Source organism: Aquila chrysaetos, chromosome 5, assembly GCF_900496995.4.
Source record: "Aquila chrysaetos chrysaetos chromosome 5, bAquChr1.4, whole genome shotgun sequence".
NCBI classification, from domain to species: Eukaryota; Metazoa; Chordata; class Aves; order Accipitriformes; family Accipitridae; genus Aquila; species Aquila chrysaetos.
The window spans coordinates 47,242,451-47,264,659 of NC_044008.1; positions in this window are offsets into that span (position 1 = coordinate 47,242,451).

A 22,209-nucleotide genomic window follows, 5' to 3' on the forward strand; every position below is an offset into this window, starting at 1 on the left:
AAACAGGTGAAGAGCATATTTTTGGTATGACTTTTATTCCTCCCTTTCAGAAGATAAATCATGTTTCTCATTCACATTTCTTCACATTTTTTACTTTTATTTTTGTATAAATTTTAGGATTATTCTCTTTAGCCATAGTTCATGAGACTGTTTAAAGAATAAAATATTAAGCTAATATATCTTTGTGAAATTATTTGGCATATTGGACCATGTCATATAGATGGACTGATAATCTTGATAAAGTCAATCTCTTTGTATTATATGTGGAAATAATGCGAGGTGATGCATTATTTGATATTCTGTTTCCATTTCTACCTTCATATACACTATTTTCATACACATACATGCAGTTTCCATCTTCATGTGCACTAGATTGTGTGAAGCCATAGATTTTACTAAAACTTACATTGTGCAAACAGCTGGTCAAAGTTGACATGATACAGAGCTATAACACACAGGCTCTACTAGATTGAGCCTTAAGGAAGTACTTCGTTCTTTAGCTCTACAGTCCACATGTGGATGAACATTAACCAGTGAAATGGTTCAGCCAGCTCCTCATGGGAAGTGGCTCTCTGATTCTATTACTTACCACTATCAATTTTACAAATGCTCCAGTGATGAATAAGCATTTAAGATTCTATAGAAAAAATGCTATTTGCCCCTGTATTTCAGGAACTTAAAGCAGAATAGAATGGTTGGAAAGCTGGAGAGAGACCTCAATCCACAACTCACCAAATGGTAATGCAAAGTAGACATCCAGTAAGATCTCATGTGAAGTTGGTGTTTTTGTGCCTTGAATCTCACTCCCATTTTTTATTACTTCAGAATGCAATGTCCACCAGGAACCTGGACCTTCCTAGGAAAAAACATTCTAAAAGTTACCTAGGTAGGATTTATAGCATTATCCACTTTTTCCTGAATGAAGGTTCCTCTAAGTCAATAGGAGTTTCTTTATGACACCAATAGGCTTAGGATCCATTCTAGACTCTTCCAACTTCCGTGTATGTAAGTAGTAGTAGTTAGGACTTCATCAAGTTTTCTCACAGGCATGGAATTCGAAAGAATAAAATATTTGCTTTACAATATAGACAAACACATGTTAAGATGGCCAGATAATTAAGATGCAAAGAAGTATGAATATTGAAAATTACTCTTATGAACTGAGATTTTCCAGTTCCCCTTTGAACTGGTGCCAAACAAGCACATTCTCATAAGACTGAAGGAATTACCACATGCTAATAGCCAAGCCAAAAAAGAGCTTCTGAAGTACTGCTCCCTTATAGGTTATTTCTGATTTATAAAGCTCAGAGCAGAGCTGCAGGTTTGAGATGAACAGGATAAATAACTAGGAAAGTTCCACAGTGGCCTAATTATAAATGAATGCTTAGAGGGTCTGAAGAAATTAAGAAACAATCTCTACTCTTGCATCTTTCTTTGTTTAAAGTTTCAGTATTTACTGTTAAGCCACAACCTCTGTCTCAGCAAGTTGTAACTCAACAACAGCTAGGGTAGTGGAGAAAAACAACTTGCCTTGGGGCCTGAAATGGCACTTGGCAGCTGTGACACAGAGCAACTTCTAATTTAAGCAGGAATTACTTTCTTCCCCTGCTTCCATTCTCTGAGTAGAATCATTGAAATGTCGCTTCAAAGTATATATGAATACTTATTAGTTACTATAAAGAAATGGCTATAGACACTGATGGGAGATGCTGTAAAAAAAGCAAGTTTTCCAATTCTCTCTCCTTTACCTCATCATCAATTGCCTTTTTTATTTTTTAGAAAATTTAAAGAAGGTAAACTTAACTTTATTTGCAAAGAGTAAATTCATCTTCTCTAATTCAGAGTTACTTTTTTAAAAATAGACTCCATGGACTATGTGTAGGAAAGCATATTTATGAATGGGAGAATTGTGGAAGATTAGAATAAAGTACCTCTTACTTTTTCCAATTTCAGATGATTTTGCAGCACTTGCAGACTGCTTCAGTATTTCCACACTCCCAGAAACATTTTTTCTTTACTTTCTAGCCTACTGAGGGCAAGCATGCTCATTCTGGTGGCTAACTATGACTATGCTGGATACATGGTAACTCTTCAGATTGACTCATTTTCTCCACTCATCCTTCTCTATGCACTCACTGTTCTATTAATTTCTTCCATAGTATCACAGGGCAAATTTCTGTTTTCCTCTTTGAGACAATGGCCAATTCCCTTGAAAGACAGAACAACGGTATTTTGCCCATTTTAATAGAGATTTATCCAAGGTCACACAATGAAGAGCCAAGCCAGGAACCTCAATTTGAAATTCCCTCACTCTAATCACATAAACCAAACTGTCCTTGCCTCCCTAATAATTCTTCAGTGCAGATGAACTCTAACCCACTTACTGAATTATACCTGACTCAGTATATGAGCCATTTCTCCAGGGTACATGGCTAATGGATATCCATTGTCACTTTGACAGTCACATGTGCATTTTGCCTCAATATTACAGACTGAAACAAATGAGATAGAAATATACAAGGATCATAAATGTCATCACAGTATTTGGGGAGGCTATGAGTGAGAAATTCACTGGATTTTACTCAGTGTTTTATATTTCCACAGAAAGTCAACTTACATCTGTTGCATATTCCACAGTTGCGAGGGGAATCCATAAAACTCCTAAAATGCTATCCCAGAGCAAGCCTTTCTTCCACAGCTCTATAATGAAGCCCTTTCCATCAGCACAGATTTCACTAAAAACAATGAATACACAAACCATTAAACTGAAAACACAGTCTCAACTGCTCAGTAATCTATCATAATAACTTGAGTTAGTGACTTATAGCAGATACAGAGGTATTTTGTTTTCAGTATACTCATAAAATGCAATATAACAGGCATGATACAAAGGTTAGACTGGACAAGACTAGTCTCAAGTCTTATTGTTCAGGATTGCTTTTACAAACTGATGAGGACAGTTCTGCTGCAAATGTGGCACAGAAGTCCCAGCTGTTAGTAGCTTTATTTTGCTACAAGACTTGGCCCTATTGGATATAACCCAAGAAAAAAAAACAGGACCAGGAAATGTCTTTAGTTCAGCTTTAGCTTCTTCTGAGAAACTTCTGCATATGTAATTCCTCAGTTGCCTCCAAAGGACACTGGTCTCAGGACAGCCCCGAAGAACCTGCATTCTCAGGTTTCACTGTAGCTAACTTCTTAGGTGCAATGGTAGTATAACATAGTTAGCCTTTTGTCAGGTGAGTTCTTTTAGGTAAAACTGGGATCCACAAAAATGATCAGTCTTCTGAACATAAAACTCAGAGAAACATTTTCAATGAAACAGTAAGAGTTGGCAATGTCAGCTATGATGGCACATGCTCTCAATCAGCATGGACTATCAGCTAAGAATGATTTATAATGACATGGGAAAAATTCCATCTTCCCTCACAAAAATCCAGAAGGAAGTGCCAGATCATTTCCTACAGGAAACAGAACTAGTTTCTTGGTTTCATTGTAAAGGAGACCAGGTATAAAAGACATTTGGAGCTTGTTCCCTTAATTAGAATCGAGAAGTTGCACTGCACAACAAAAATCCAATGGGAAAACAGTTCTCAACTTCAAGAGTTGAAGATCCAGGCTCTATTTTAGTTCTACTTATAGGATGCATGCATTTTATTACTAGCTGGTTTTGACAAAAAAATTACCATACCACAACCTTATTTTGCAAGAATTTAAAATAAAATTCTGCCAGGCCATTTAACTCACCCATGACATTGAACTAAAATTAAGAGGTAAGTTATTTCATCACAGAATGTCTGGCATTCCTTTATATATTTCTATAAGCAGTTACAGACCAGTTCTGTAAATATGAACAATAAAGTAGGCATTGATGTGTCTGCTGTGACTGATTGTATGTAATCTCCATTTGACTGAATTAATTTTAAGTACTAAAACTAATCTTCAACTGATTTGTGTGGTGTACCACAGTGAATTACTGTGTACTTAAAGTTACCAGGAAAAGGACAAGTGAAATCTGAGAAGGGCAAACGGTGCTACCCCTGAGATGGGTACTGAACTCATCACGTTGCTCTCAAACATTATGCTGGCTGCCTCAATGTCTAATTTTCCACTGTACTCATGCACTTGAATAGATATAGTGAATTTTTGTTTTGTTCAGCTTCCCCCTTTACAAATACGTTATGGAAGACAGACTGTGAATTCTTATCTTCCAGTATTTGTGGACCCCAACTTTAACACTGTTGCATTGATAACTGAACAGTGTAACTGTATGTTGAAAGCTTAAACAATACGTGATTTTTAAAATGCAAGCTGGTAATTTCTGCATGTAACAGAACACAGTTTTTACAGGCAGAGATGGAGCGAGAGCCCTTAAGAAAATGAACTACAGTATGACTTTACAAAGTGTATATAAACATATTTGTAAACGCCTGTATAATGCCTTTTAAAAGTCTGCGGTGTTGTATAGTTGAGTAGGCAGTAGATGGAGCTACAGCAACCCCGTAACATATTTGCAAGAAAAGCGGTTTAGTATTCTGTGGTAACATTTAAATTGCAAACTAAGAAAATAATCCTAATAAATTGCTCATTCTCACTGATGTCATGGAACACTCATTTACACACAATATGATTAAAAGCAAAGCATTTATACAACAGAAAAGCAAATGTATTAAATAATATTTTAACACATCACTCAGGAAAATTTAGAGGATAGGTTACACACACCCACTTTAAAATATTTTTTAATTGCCTCCTGCACTAAAGGTAACAGATAGGGCAAATGCTGAAATTTAATTGATCTACTTCCTGATGTACTATTACATTGTCATCCAATTCCCACCCAATGTTTTATAGAACTATTATGTCTGAATCAGTAAAGTGCCAAAATAATCATGTTAACAACGTATTATCATACAGCAATGATTCCTCTACACTAAAACATGACAATTTTTTCTACAAGTCAAAGCTGCAGTATAAGAATGGTATTTTAAAAGGCTAGCTATTGATTTTAATTTTCCTTAGCATTTTGAAAGACAGTACGATCCTCCTGTTTGGATAATTAGGCTGTGGCTCTGACCAGTCTGCTAGAAAAGCCTGATGACTGGAGAGTGGCAGAGGAATTAGCCCCAGATTAAGATTAGTTTTATATGGTCAGAAGTCAGAATTTTTGATGACCTGATATGTCATTACATCTAGCCATAAAATGGTATGTAAAGAAGGTATATATGTTGGCTTAACATAACAGGCCCTTCAGCCACTCAGCATATTCAGTTAAGCAAGCTAGTAGTCTGCTACAGTTGTCTAAGAAATCAGTTGCACAACACCAAAAAATTTTCCAAATTCAATTAATAACTGTAGGAAAAATTTGTGATGAAAATGAAGCCCATAAGTGAGATTAAGAGCACTGTGAAATAAAATTAATTTATGTGAAATATTTATGAAGAAAAAAATTAAGAAGATTTTAGAAATGTTGCTTTTAATATAGAATACAATTAAATTGGGGGGGGGGGGGTATTTCAATCAAAATGTCAGTTTTGGCATATGTAGAGCCTGTCAAAAGATACAGAAACAACAGACAACCAGAAAGTATGGAAAAATGATTCAAAACAACTCATTCTTCTGACAAAATATTAAAATACTTGGATTAGAAAAAAACTCAAAGTTGTACAAAGGATATTTTTCATAAACATAACCAAAGCCAATTAAATTTTTAATTCTGTAAAAAATATTTCAACCAACTCTAGACCTCAGGAATAAAACTTATGTTTCCACAAAGAGAATGTGTTAACAGAGAAAGATTTGTGCAGGGAGAAAGGAGGGACCAAAAATAGTAGAGAATAACATACTATCTCAGCATCTAATGAGATTACATATTTATTGGTTTTAAATGCTTTGAAATTGACAGTTGAAAGCAGGGTTCCTCAGAATGTCAATCAGTATATAAGTGTTTGGACCCTCCTGACGAGTAAGGTGTATACAAGGCTCTAGAGAAAAGAGGAGAACAAAGACTGAACAACAAGATGGAGAGTTGAGTGAAGTGGACAAATGTCTGCAGACAAGTGAGAAACAGTACGGGTCAATAGCAAAGAAACTACCTAAATTGGCAGTTAAGTAGATAAATGAATGTATAAAATATGAGTCATACAGAAAGGAAAGTGAGTAAAACAAAAATCAAGTTGCATGAGGATCAATTTGATTTCTCTTTCTTCTCATTCCTGTATTCCTAAAACATTACATGAAATTAAAGATACTGGAGACAAATGTTTTCTTCCCCTTGTTGACTGCTGGCCTTGATCTGCAATGTGGCTTGCAAAATTAACTTTTGTTCTGTTCCCTAGAGCTAGCCTGGCAACCTTTTCTCTCAGCTGGATACTTTTTCCTTGCTTTTGCAATCAGTATGTCGTCTCAGATGTTATTAATTGCTCTAGACTATCCAAATACAGCAAAGATACAACAAAACCAATTTATAAGAATTCCCTGTTACTTACAACATGAAGTCCTGTTCCCAGCTAGGTTCACTTCCCCTTCTGTCTATTGTAGTGCTTTTTAAATTTTGGACTTTTAAAACAACATAGGTTTTGAATGCATCTGAAAAAGAAATAACCAGCACATTAAAACTCACTTTATTTCTTCCTAGAAGCTGGAAACGGTCAGCCCCATATGGTAGTAGGGGTTTAACTCTTACTCCATGCAAAACATTCAGAGGTGTGGTTCAAATACATGGATTTGAACAAGGAAATTCTTATTAATTCTAATGAGATTATGACAGGAAAATCTCTGCCCATCACAGGTGGGAGAGAACATAATCCTAAACATGAGTAATTATTTTAAGGATCAGCTTCCAGACATGGCTTCTCAGATTATTTATCAATCTCCCTGAAAGATCTTGCATGAAACCAGTATGCACTCCCTTTCTGCAAATTAGGACTTTTTTTCCCTTTCAGTTGGTATGATAATATTGGTGACTGGCTAATGGGCTTTTATGTCCAATTAAGGCAAGGCCACAGACTTGTAACATAATTCAGTCTTGTCTTTGTGTGTGAATCTAGTTCTATTTATAGATACAGCAGCAAAATTTGTTTCAGATGCAGTCCCAAATGAACTCAAACATTTTTGTAAATGTCTTTGTAAATGCACAGTATGAGTATTCATAAAATTGGACCTAATCAGCAAAATGAATAAAATAAAAAAAAAAAAAAAAAAAATTAAAGCTCTTGAAAATATCACTGACAGAAAAAAGCAAAAGAGCTAAGGAAAAGCTCTACCCTTTAGGGCCTCACACGGGAATCTAAGGCAGCAAAGGGCATATTATATCATCTCAAGGAATGTAGCTGTTCAGAAAAGCTCAGCTTGCATGCTTCACACATCCTTCACTAGCCTCCAGCATCCCACGTAAGGATCAGCATTGACATATGGTTAAAAAAAAGACTTTTTTTAAAAAATAGAACTACTGCCAAAACATACATATGAGATGTAGCCAAGAACAGAAGTCATTTTTGAGCTGTCTGTATTACCACAGGTCAATCAACCAGTCTGAGTTGGAGGGAAGCTGTCACTGTCCACAATACACTGTTGAATAGGTTGTATCAAATTACATTACATTGCAGTTAACAAAAAGTGTGAAGGAGAAGTTAGCTCTGTACATCCTGTATGGAGATCTTATCGATTAGGACTGATGATAATGTTTGACAAAAGGACTAAAGGATGTTATGTAATGGGAGCTATTTTTTTCAATAAACAAAATCAACAATGATCAATGTTATCTATTTATTTTCTATAATTCACATGTCTTTGTTTTTACACTTGACAAAGTCAATATAGACTTAGAAGCCTGGTGATGTATTTGTGAGACATGGTGTCAACAATGCATGATTCACATACCATCCTATTGCTCATTCTGTGTAACTGAGGCAAACAAAACACAAAATTTGCAAAATATTTTGTAGTTGCAAAATTCATTTGTCATTTGGAAGCTTGCCACTCAAGGTTTAAGAAATTTTCAAAAGAACTCTCCATTAAATCACTCGGCTGAAAAATAGCAAGCTACAATATTTAACTCCAGCCATTTTGAGCACTCACGTCTATATATATGTTTAAATAAAAAATACAACAACCAACCTCCCCCCAAATTAAAACTTACCTCCTTTAAATGAAGCCATAACTGACAAGATAGAGACTTTTTAAGACACATTTTTAGTGGTAGTCTGTTTCATTGTTCTATTATCTTCATATTCAACTCTATAATTTCTTTCCCATTTGAAAATTTCGTGTTCCGATGTATCATGCCAGGTGATCAAATCTGATCACCTTCTATCTTTCCCCAGCTCCTTTTCTAGCACAAAACGCCAAGAAATTTCAGACTGCCCACATTATCATTGTCTTGCCTGGAATCTTGTCATCTGCCTTTTAAAATAGCTATTTCTCCAGTAGTTCCTTGACCTCTTTGGCTCTTCTCTGGTTCTAAATGTTACCCTTCAGCACTTTACCACTAACCACCTTCTTCATATTTCATGAGTTATGTCAAGTAAGAAAATGTAGAAACTATCTTCTAAAAAACTGCAAATATGTAACCTCCTTGAAGAATAACAGTGTCAAGACTGAACATTATTAAAATACCCTGGCAGTGGAAAAGAGCTGTAAATTTTGCTGAATGATAAGAAGTTTTGTTTTCATAAAGCCATTATTGCAGCTCCCAACCCTTTGGCTGTCAAAAGTGGAGGCACCTAGTGCAACTTCTTGTGAAAAGAAAAAGGGCAGGCTATCCCCTCACTCTTATCTTCAGCTTTCAACCCAAAACAGAGCACAGCAGCTTCATGGCAGCTTACACAAAGTAGTAAATTAACCACAGGAGAATCCCAGTGTTTTGAGAAAAATGCAGGTATCTCAATACTGCTCTCAGTCACCACCCACATAATTTTTCTGCCCAAGAAAACACAGCCAATTATCAGAGAATACACCATTTGAACTTTATTGCCAATACTTATGGCATTAACAAACCTTCAACAGCATTCAAAGGAAAATTAACATTACTTAACTTTTATTTTATCAAATAATTGTTTGATAATCATCTTCTTTAAATTATCATGTCTTTTGAATACCAAAAAAATACAAGATTTGCTGAACCCTGCAGAACATTTTTCGGATTGCATTAGGATTTCAGCAAAAGAAAGATGATTCTTCAGTCTATACTTCATATACATACTTCACAGCCTACTGTGAAGAATGACTGCTTCACAGAGGGTTAGAAGAATCATGTTCCCAGAAAGTAGTTTAACCTGTGCTAGCTCAAGTTACCTTTCTTTAATCCAGATAAGTTCAAATGATTTGCAGAAGTTGCTTAAATGTATTAGCCAAACATCTATTGGCAAATTTTGCTGCATTGATTAGGTTCTATACCAGCTTCTCCTGAGAACTAGCAATTACAAAGATCTTGAAGGCCTTACATTTATAGTCTACCTATGTGTGAGAAATCTCTGGCTGAGTTTGGACTTTCTTTTCCACTCTGGCTAAATCTTGGTCCTGGAGGAAGACTTACAGAGTCCAGGCAGCTTGATTTTGCTCATGTTTATTGCCTAGGACCTATACCTCATCTCTATGACCGCCCATCAGTATCTTTCATCTGTATTTCCTCACTGGGAAAATTCAGACACCATTTCCTCCCTGCCCTGGTGAAGCTAAAATACTGCACTCCCTTTATATAAAAAATAGTTTCTCTTAACTGATGACCCATTTAGGTCATCAAATTATGTAAAAATTCTTTTTAGTGGAAATATCCTTTAAATAGCACCAGTTTGAGAGACAATAATGATTAATAACTGAAAATTACAGATTGTCCAAGGCTACAATCTTGTTTGTTAGTTTGCTCTTTAAAATATATGTATATTTTTTAATTCTTTCCTCATTTGTTTTGTACTGAACTGGTGATGAAATGCATGCAAGTAGTCCCAGGCTTAAATGATTCTTTAGTATGATACTCACATGCATGGCCAAAAAATAAAAATGTAAAGCAGAGATTAAAAGGGAAATCAGACTTACCAGCTGCTTTATCCAGCCTTCCTTTTTTCACTATTAAAAAAAAAAAAGATTATATTCAGATAATACCTTAACAATACTTGCCAATAAATTGTATGAAAAAAAAATAATCTAAGGGATTTTTGTAGTATAAAGAACCTCAATCACAAATGAAAACAAGTACTCTTAAAAAAATGTAAGCACCATTGTGGTAAGACAATATGATTACTCAGAATTCTTTGGGAAAGAAAACATATGGAAAATCTTTGCAGCTTACAGAGACTTAGTAAATACATGGATACAACACAAAGGGCAGAATGGAGACCAGGTGAGCAGGAAGGGTAGTATACTATCCATCACCTCATAATGCTAGTTCAAAATTCTTCTCAATAATAGTCACAGAAGGCTCACAGACTTCATATAATCTAAAGCAGCTTCTATCATCTCACAAAGAATCCTTTATTACATTGTATATACTCTGCCTATTAGAAAAGACATACTGCAGTAAACACCTTACCAATTAAAAATTGAACATTTCAAATCCTGACTTTGTTCAACAACATTAAGTTCCACACTACGGTATCACTTCCATTAATGAAAAATGCCCTGAAGCTAATAAGATTGTGATTCAGATAGTCATCATAATTCTGAAAATCTAACCTGCTCATCATTTTGTATCAAGTGTCTGACTAAAGATCATTAAATTTAGACTTTTAAACAATATAATTAAATATTCTTTAGATTTTCCTGCCATATCAAGGCACGTAAGATAGTTCAGTTTGAATGAAACATCACTGCAGTCCTACAAAAATTAAACGTGCTCTAAGAATATACTTATGTATATCATATATTTCACTACTGTACTTAGAACCTAGTAGTTGCCAATAAAACAAAATGTTGAGTCCACAACTTTACAGTGCAAATGTTCCCAAAAGCTTACCATTGTTTTCCAATTCCCTTCCCACTTGCCTAACTTCACCTACCTTCCTTCTCCTTATTCTTGCTTTCATCTATCCCTAAACATCCCTAAGCATTCTATGGAATTGCATCGTATTTGCAGAATGTCTACCTGACAGCCTGAATAATTCCGTCATGTCTCCCACTGAGAAATCTTTCATTTTCAACCCAAATGGGGAGAGGCCAAACTGTCGCTGAGCCACAAACAGAGTCCAAACACTGCAGCAGTTCAACTGCACTGCAACAGTGTAGAATTTACACACTGCACTTACTTGACTTCCCTTGAAGGAAGAACTGCAAGAAATATTCCCATTGACTTAAATGAGCAATCCACATCTGCAGTCTCTGAAGTTGCTTTTTATAGCCACCTACTAAATATTTGTCACATGAGTGGAGGAGCTTATGTGATAAGAAAACCTACCTTTTACAGAGAGAAGTTCCATTCCAGTAGAAAAATATTTAAAAGAACATAAATTGAAATTAAGCTTTCTTTACAAATGGGAAAAAATTAGCTTAACTTGAAGACTAAATTACTCTTTTCCTCCTGCTTCCTCACTGCAAGTGTTTCACTTTTCCTGCATGCTCCTCCCATGTTTCACATGGAAGAAAGCCAGCCAATTGATGGAGCAGTGAAAGACCAATGACAAATTCTTTATATACACATTCTGAGATGGAAGAGGAAAGGAGAAATATTACAACTTTTTCCTCACCCTCATTTCCTCAAATTCTATCTGGTGTATGCAGCTGTCTCTAGTCTAAACACATTTCTGAATGCCATCCTTGCCAGCAATAACAAACTCAGTGCAACTATTTTATAAAGAATGTACTTTGGGAGTTCTTAAACTTTATCACTTGCAAAGCATCTGAAGTGGAATACAGAAGGTTTAATTTTTTTTAATTTTTTTTTTTTAAACACAGATTCACAATAGTCAGAACTCTTGCTATTTTAGCTATAGCTAAGCATAAGTAGGCTTAATTTTCTAAAATAAAGTGTGAATGCACATTGCACAAAAAGACAAACTGGATTTTAATATACTTCATGAATTTCTAATTCTATTGCAGCACTTGGTTGGATAGTAAATATTCTCATGCAATATTAAAATATTTTACAACAATACTCAAAACACTGAGATAATTATAAAAACTGGTGTTTATGACTACTTGTTTAGAATAATATTGGGGTTTATTTTTTTGGTTTTTAATTATGATTAATAGTATATATATTTCCACAGACATGTAATATTTTACTTTTTAAATTTTTCAGTCTCCATCATACTATAATTGTAGCCTTTGGTTTCAGGTCTTGAATACAAGTAGGAGAGTGTCTTTGGAACAGAGGGGAGCACATATGTCTTCTGAGTTCAGGAGTGGCTGTCTGCAGTTCCAAGAAACTAAGTCTGGGTGATGGCTGCACCTCAAAGGACAGCTGAGAGCTGAGACTGTTTAGCCTGGATAAGAGAAAGTTTGGGGAGGTGGGGTGGGTTTATCAATGTTTATAAATACCTCATGGGAGGGTGTAAACAAGACTGACTCTTCTCATTGTTGCCTAATAACCAGAGAAGAGGCAATAGGTACAAATTGAAACTCAAAGTTTCACCTAAACATAAGAAAACTCGTTTTTTAGTGTGAGGGTAGTTTAACACTGAAACAGGTTGTCCAGAGAGGATGTGGAGTCTTTGTCCTTGGAGATACTCAAAACCTGACTAGACACAATCTGGGGCAACCTGCTCTTGCTGACCCTGTTTTTAAGCAGGAATGTTAGACTAGATGATCTTGAGAGGTTCCTTCCTTGTGATCCTGTGCTAGCCCACAAGATAAAAAATACATTGTGTCACACTGAAGAAAATTTGGTGCAGGATTTCATGAAAGTCTACTGTCATTCTGTATAATGTGTAGTCTTGATTCCCCCTGCCATCCCCATATAAGTGCATAGTACTTATGTTGTTTTAGGATCATGCTACTATGTCATAATGTGAAATTGTTAACAATACTTTTTGGTCTTGTGTTTTAGGTTAATATATTTGCATACCTCTCTTATGAACTCTATTTATTGTGAACAAGTCTTCCACAGCAGTCCAATAGTCTTAGAGCCAGGCTTCCACCTTATGCAAGCAATAGAGTTCCACTGAAGTTAACAGAGTTAGTCTGGTACACACTGGCTGAGAATCTGATCCCAAGTGTGCATTCGGGGCAAATGAAAAAATAAAAAATATTTACTTTGAACAAAAAAATCTAATCACTGCTGACTTAAGGTTTAGTAAATAGAGTCCATAGTAAGCCTTAGCACGAGTCAGTTACACAGCTGCATCTCTGTATCTTTCTGAAACTGCAAACTTGCCTCTTCTTCCTTTCTTCCACACCTCTTCTCAGATATCAGGGCCCTTCATGTGGAATACTGATTTTCTCCTTGAATCCTTGGGTTCCAGCAGCAACAGCAGTCATGGTGGTTCATTTACTTTACTGTGATGTCATGACTATTTATTACATATGCAACTGGGTAAGATGTTATGACTTTATGGTAGGAAATATGGAGAGAATACTTGAACATAGGCAGAAGGTCATGTGGACTGGGAACTGAGCATGTGCAAATGCTCTTTCATTTGGAAAAAGCATTTATTATATTTAACAAAACAATAATGAAAAGCACTGAGCTAGAACAAGCTGTCAAGAAGGTGTTTGGCTGAAGGGCCTATGAGTAGCAGCTGCAGTACAACATGCATGTTTCACAAACTGATAGTTTCAGTACCTCAAGTAATTACCCTATTACTTAGTCATGCCTTCCCCAATGTTTTCCCTTTCCCATATTACCATTTCTTATTTAATGCCTGATATTACATTTCAGTCCTACGAGTTAACTTCAATTAAAAGGTCCCTACATTGCAGATGTACATGCAGAATCAAGAATTTGGAAAGACATTGAAAAAAGAAACAAAAGGAATTGTATACATTGCATTATCTAAACCATATCAAAACTGTCAATACTTTCACTCCACTCTATTCAATAGAGGAGGATAATTATGCAATGCTGTTATTAAGGATGTATCACCTGATATTTGAAACCATCGAGTGATCTGCTTCCAAAAGATGTATGTAATTATTTTTCAATCCAAATTGTCAACTGATACAAGGAGGATGGGATTCTTTTCATTTGTGAGCTTACATTTTTTTTTTTTTAGTGAGAATCTGCTTTTTTTTTTTTTTTTTTTTTTACTTCTCTTTCTTTATATGTATTTATATAGCACATATTAACAAACTGAAGCCTGCCAGGATCTTTCAGTTAATTCATCAAAAGCAAGGGTATTTCAATCTGATGGTTTACCTACTTGGCATTAAAACTACATATTGTTCTTCTCAGGAACTTCCTCCTCTACAGGATACTTGTAATGAAACAACTATGGTCATGAACTCATAGATTTTAATATAATATGTTGCAATAGGAAAACAAGGAACAGAGTACATTTGAATGCTGATTGCAAAAACATGTGGAAGATAACCTCTCAACTTTCACAGGTAAATGAAAACACAGACTGTTGCTGTTTTAAGGTATCTTAGTTACAGAAGACAATATTAAAAAATAAACTTGGTGGGGAAAAAAATAGCCAAATTTCAATCGATATTACAAATATAGTGTGTAGGAGCAGTTTCCTTGCATCCCCTACATTTCTATCTGTGAACATTATGAAGCCATCTTTTCTTGGCTACTTTTATGCTGACCCTTGTGTGTTTTTAAAGAACTTTTGGCCTTGGAACACCAACTGTTTTTTTGCCTTCACCTTGAAGTCAATCATTGGCTTAAAGTGAGAGCTAGCAGGAGAAGATTTTTGTCTATATTATGGGAAAAAATTACACACTCTTCAGACAAAATTCAAACAGCTATATTATCATTGTTGTGATCCTAATAACAGAGAAAGCTGAAACCAGTGAGAAGGAATTCATCCAGGAAGCAAGAAAAAAAAGCAGTATTTCCAGCCAGTTCATTTCTACCTTTCAGAAATATAGATTTTGCATCCCCAGGTGTATACTATAATTTTCAGTAGACTCCATAAGTGATAAAAGATAGAAATAATGAACTCTGTAACAAAATATGCTATCAAGAGATACATCATCAAAGTGACAGGATAAGTAGAAAATCAATCAGATGATTTCTGACCCTGAGAAACTATGAGCAATATTGAAGATAGGAACTACAAATTAGATCAGTTTTCTTTGCCTCCAAAAGATAGGCACAACTACGGCTAGGGATAATAGGTGATGCGTTCTAGGCTTCACAAGAATCACCTTGATAAACGAGTTCGATGCACTCCATTTACCCTTTTCCAACAGGAAACAAAGGAAGGGCCCTCCTCCAAAATGTGTTATTAACCACCAAGTATAGATACAAATTTTATTGAAATACCTATTTGTTATTAATGCCCCAAACTGTAGTGAAAAGTCAAACCACAGCAATAAAAAAATCCTGAAGTTTTAACACAGAGAAAAATACAGGAACTTGTCATAGATTCATACTCCACCTGTCATATTTGTGACAGTCACAGGAGCTAGTAGGTTATTAGACTAAAAATAGACTTATCTCACAGGTTTTTTTTCTTATTCTATTACAGAAAAGTGGTATTTCAACTATAAATAAGTGCCACAAATTTCTAAGTTTTGAATAATTTCATACCTGGAGTTAAGGAGAAAACTGTGTCATTTTAAATTTGGTCCTAAGCTTTAGAAACAATAGATTATTCAGTCCAGATTAACCTTAAGGTTTTTGTGTAGATTTTGCCTGTCACTTCACATCTCTCCTTCCTTGACTCCAATTTCATAAAAACTGAAAAAAAATATCACTTACCTGTCTTATGAAAATAGTGTTGGAATTAACATCTGTAGGGTGCTTTGGGATCTTCTCATTAAGAATGCTATGAAAAGAAAGAGAAATGTTTTTACTATTTTACATAAATAGAAACCAAATATGTACAAAGCAGTCATTGTACCACTACACTAACTGGGAAGAGGATCACATACTTCTGATTATGATCCTTAAGTTTGGGTACTATTCTGTCCCCACTATGACCTCTGCCTCTTCAATGATGGAGTCATTTGGACCATTGAAGTCACATGCCCCAGAAAGCATGTCCCCTTCGTATAGCAAGACAGATCAGAACAAGCTACCTCAGTGCAAAGAAATATCAATCTCAGAAAAAAAAATATTTTCTTTTTAGAATCTACTTTAAGTTAACCAAGATTTTCTAAAGTTTTTATGTTGTTGTTAGAAGCTCTGCTTATTGGTATGATTTCTGTAAAATTTCTTGCTGCCACACAAAAATTAATCTGTACTCATTATAATTAAGGAGAAATAAGTTTCAGAAGAAACTTAGCTCATCAGAGGCCCCATCAAACATTTCTACTAAATAACTGATTGTTAAAAGCGCAGGTTTGTTCCCTATGAAAGGAAATGTTTTCCAGTCTCTTGCATCTCTGTTCCACATGTTCTTAGGTAGTTTTAGGTGCCTTCTTGACTACTTTTATTTTACATTTAGAGACACCTAGTGGCTCGAGTCTGATTCGCTCTGGAAAACAGCAAAGATTTCTCATTTCTGAATGAACTTCGGATGTTTTCAGATCTTATTTATCTCTTAAAATACACCACAGTAAACATTTGACTTTACAAGGAAAAAAAAGTACTAAAACACAAAATTGTATTTCATAGTACACATGAGAAGTTAGAGATGACAAAATATTTTGTCCCTTTTTTTCCTTGATATAAATACACACCTGAAGAATAAACATATCTACTACTTTTTTTTTTTTAAATTACTATAGAAAATGTACCTTGATTTTTTTTTTCTTCAGAACATTCAGTTTTATTCATCTTATGCACCAGATTTGTTACTTTGGCCTCTGTATCTCTTCCTAAACAGAAATCCCAAACAGATGCCATTTTTCATCGTTTCATGTATGTTTGTACTCAATCATCCCTCTGAATTTGTGATTTAGTGGAGTGCTTGGACCTAGCTGACTTTCTTGATGTCAGTGGAATTTCTCTACATGCAAAAAAAGGTGGCAAAATAAAGCCCCTACTAAGAAATTAGGTAAGGCTCAGTAATTTTTCACCTCCACTCTTAAAAGAAAAAAGTCTTTCTAAGCAAACAGACTAACAGTCTTAGTTTGACTAATCTGTGATTTCGCAGAAAAATGTTTTCTAACCCAGTCAGCCCTGGTAATCTTACAAGTCTACAATTAGTTACATGTGCTGCAATTTTAATGTGCCTTTTCTTCATGCTTTCAAAAATTCTCCATTCCTGGGACACTCAATGGTTGCATTTAATCTGTATGAGCTCTGTACCTATATTTTTTAAATTGTAATCCTCTCTTCAGCTCACTTAAAAATATTTGCATTCAAGAAAAGCCATGGAACCATAGTGGAAATCAAAAAATATGAGATATTTAATGAACATATAGGAAGTCCTTAAATGAATAGTTCTAAAATATCTGTAATAGCTCAGCACTTTCAGCCTTTTCTTTTAAAAAAAAAAAAAAAAAAATCACTTTATACCTGAAAGCCACATTCAATACATTTCTACTGGAAAGCCAAATATTTCCTATCCTGCTTCTGTAGAAAGACAAAATAGGTAATTTCTTTCTCCTGGATTTTCATGTCCCACAGAAGTAAAGAGTAAGGAACTCCTAGAAAGAAACATAGCTGCCATAATCACCTGCATTATATGGTCTTAGAGGAGTAAGATCACTGGAAAAGTTGTGGTCATGATGCTTATTATAAGGAATTTTAAAAATGGGAAAAATTGTTGCAATAATTCCCTTATCTTTTTATCTTAAAAATATAATATAGTATTCCACACTTTTGCTCAGAAAAACACACAGAACAAAAACTAAACCCATTTTATGCAGATAATATCGCAAGGCAAAACTGTGAAGTTAGTAATTATAGCAAGGAAAAAGCCTTTAAAAATATTTACGACAAGGACAAAACAAGATTATTTCTACAAGCTTAAAGTGTAGTCAAACTACAATTCAACAATAACAAATAACATTTTCACATTCTGAGCAAAATTAAGCAGTTAATAGGATTTAACTTTTCTCCTTGTTCTCACTTTGCTCCCTCTAGCGATAAATAAGCAAAACCATACTTATTATTACTCATACATGAAAATTTATAATCTTGTGAAACTACCCTATTGTTGGACCTAGCAGCTACAGCATTATTTTCTGGAAGAAAAAAAACAATAAAGTACAGTTTGCAAATGCAGTAAGAAAGACATTAAGAAATTGAATTCTGTATTAACAAACACTGCCTTGCTTTCATTCCAGGATGTAACAAGTATAGACTTATCTCACCTTTTTATCCAATAGCAATTTGTGAAATTGCATTTATTCTCATAAAAGCACTAATTTAATCAACAGCATTCTTAAGCCTCCAGAAGTATATCCAATGGTGAACATACCCATAGCTTAGCTTTGCAAAACAGCTCCATTGACATGAAATGTGACATTTTTTCATCAATGTCATCACATAATACATAAGATAATACAGTAAATTCTCAGTACTTGACAACTATCCCCTAATGTAATCTAAGCTAATGCTGTTTCATATTTCAGTATGTGACATCTGTCAACAATATTGTTAACCACTAATTGCTCTTATTCATCTCAAAAACATGCCTTGATTGCTAATTGAGGCCAGATAAATATTTTAGTTTATTGAAGTTACTTTGCTGCCCCTTCAGATAAAGAAAATCCTTAAAAAGAGCTGAAGAGAAGAAAGCCGGTGAAATTATTGGATGACAATAATCACAACAGAGACTGAAATTATTATATGGTCTGAATGGTTACTAAATTAGTGAGCTGACATTTTTAGTGAGAAATAAGAATGTACAGGTACCTACACAACCCCAGATCACAAGAAGCAGGCCCAACTTTTTAAAATTTATTAAAGTTTTGTCAAAGTTTTTTTTTTTTTTTAACATGCTTTTCATGAATAGATTTCAAGGCTTTTCATAATGGAAGTAAATCTCATTTTTATTAATTTACAGATAGGGAAAATAAAACACTGACAAGGGAAATGAGCCACACAATGTCTCCTAGCAGACCGGTACCCAAGCTGCAATACAACATAGCATTTCTGAATCTAGCACTAGCTCACCAGGCCAAAATAAATCCTCTTCAACAAAAGAATCTGAAAAATACTTCACAAGACCTCATTTAACCCAGTAGGTTACAAACAATTATGTTTGGATAAAATGAGGTGAAGTGGTCTGCATGTCAGACTAAAAATTAGGAAAAGAATATGATCAGAATCCAAACCTTCTGTAACAGCAGCGAAAGTAATGCCCAAAGAATACAACTAGCAACTGATGACTGTAGCTTTGATGCAGAAAGTTCACTTTTGAAAAGAAGTCTTACTTCCTTCAGAAGAGATTCTTCCCATGCCTACATCATTCCCTGCCTACACCCTTTTCCTTTGTGCACGTATTCATCAGTGAACTGTCCTTGCCTCCCTTGTGGAAATCCAGCAGTCCAGGATAGATATCCTTTTTCTCTAACAGAAAGAAGTGATCTCTGCTGAGCTCAAGAGTGTGACCAGTTTTAATTACTTCTCTTTGTGCATATTCTCCCTTTCCTTACCAGTTGTCAGGTATGATATTTCAATTTGTGATACATTTAACTTGGACTATGATACATTATGGATTTCAATTCAAGAATATTCTGTAAACATCACAAGTTATTAAAAAAAAGTATTTTGAGCCAAGGTAATTCTTAAAGTTTGGTCTTGTATGTAAGACCAGCTGATATCATAGCAGGTAGGTTGATAAGTCTGTGATCATTCTGTTTTTCCCATAATGCAGGTCTTTGCCAAGAACCAGTGCCACAAAACAGGGAAATATATACAAATACTCCATCTTTGTAATTTTATCCTCCTGTATGGGTGTTGTATTTGCCACAGCATTTTCAACTTCATATATATATGTATTTCTATAAAAAATATTAAAGTTTTTACATTAAAAAAAATCACTGAGCATCCTAAAAATAATTGAAGGATCAAATCTTTAACCTTATCTAATTACTTTTCATACTACTGCTATAGCCTATATGGGATTTGACAATGGCATAACAGCAGCATCCAGTGATTCTCTTTGCTCAGGAAAATAATGAGATGGCTAAACCAAGGACAGTGAGAAAGGGACACAGGAAGGGAGCATTTCATAGAAAATAAGAGAGATTAAACTAGAGTTCTGTGAATCTGATCATCATATCAACACTTTCAGAAATACCATGCAAAAATTATGGCAATGATTCCAATAATTGGTTCACGCTCATACTTAAGGCAAGTCCATTTTTTTGGCATTATTCTTAAAGTCCTAGAATCTGTTCTTGAAACATGCATCAAAATCTCACTTTCTAATTTCTTAGAAGAAATTACAACAGAGAGTTCCCAAACCTTGAACAATGTTAGCTAAAAAATCTTGTGATATCTATAAATCATGCAATTTTTAGAACCAAATCATTATTTTAAAAAAAATAGTGGTATGTGAACCATACAATTATCAGCAGAAGACTTTTATTGCCTACACAGTGATTTGAAATCTGTCTTACCTGAGTACTTTTGGCATAAGTTACATCAGTTTAGCTTGAGATATAGTGGTAAATCAGTTTGGTTATAATGGTACAATTTTGTATGCGGGCATTTTATACTGGCATACATCTGGTTTCTAGCAGTTTAGTACAAGTTAAATTATTTTTAAGCAAACTTAAATCATATACACAAAACTGCTGTAGGTTTGGGAAATTTGTACAACATCACCCCTATTAAGCTAACGCAGAAAAACACACTTTGTGTTAAGCCACTACTGTAAAAATGCTGTTTTAATGACTTACCTATTTTGGCTCTGTAGCAGTTCAATTGCTCTTTCCACAATGAATTATTAAAATGAAAACTTAACATAAATACTGTACAAGGTATGCAAGGTTTTATTTTTAGGTAGGACCAGTGCTTTAAAAAAAATAAATATTTATGATTTGGGATGCTACCACATCCACCTTATATTAAAACTTTTATCATTTACAACAGATGAAAAGCTATGTATTTTTAAACACAACACTTCATATTGTAGAGTCTGCGAATGAAACAAAACTACTTGGTTTTTTGGGATAGCTCTTAATACCTGGAAGTATAAGTGGTACATATGATATATATAGCTTTCATAACCAGTATTTTTAATTTGCATCTGTAAATGCATTTAAATGGCATGGTATTAGTATGTGTACTACTTTTATGGAATGATTTATTTTACCAAGACAACAAATATGGTGTTGAAAGACAAAATAGAAATCACTGTTTTGTGACCCTCTCTAAGCATAAGATGCAATTAAGGTCCCTGGAGTGACCTTCCCTTTGTGTCAAATTGTGCTAAAACATATGTGACAGTTTTTCTTATGGAAACCTCCATGTATCGATGATTAAAAAGAGGCTATCAAAATCATTTATTTGGGTTCACAGGCAGAATTCACAACTCGCATGAAGTGCCAAAAAGCACAAGCAGTCTGTAGTTTGTCCATTAGGTTACTTGGTCTCACACAATTATTTCACTTTCTTGATAAGCATCTTCTGACTACAAAAACTTTAGCTGAGGTTCCAGTTATCATTATTGACTTTAATGAGCCAGTGTTCATCTTTCTGAAAAAAATAATCTTACAGTTTTTTAAGTAAGTTGACTTATATCATCTCATTTTGCCTTCAGTATGATCACTACCAAAATCCCCAGAAGCAATCCCAGAAAAAAAGGTACATTTGTAAGTTTTCACCTAAGATAACTATTTCAGTGTTCTTCACTTGGCCTCATGAAATCTAACCAAACATCACCATTTCCATTAAAGTTCTATTTTCAGGGTTTACCTTATGAATGATTTTATGTAGGCAAGATATAAAGTGGTTTAAAAAGTCTTATTTCTAAAGGTTTTTATTTTATTGCATTGAGAATGTTCTGAAGCCTGAACTACAGAACTGCTAAAACAAACAAAACCAAAAGTTTGGTAGAAATGTGCTTCAAAATATTACAAACTTTACATGTTAGGTTTTTTTTTTTTTCCATTGTATTCACTTACCTCTAAAATGTAGCCCATATATGCAGACTACAATTACATTAACACATCTTAGAATATTACTGTTTATCTCAAGGCAGACGCCTCAGGGAAATACTCTTAGTGTAAACATGAACTCAACAACAATAAAATAAAGACACC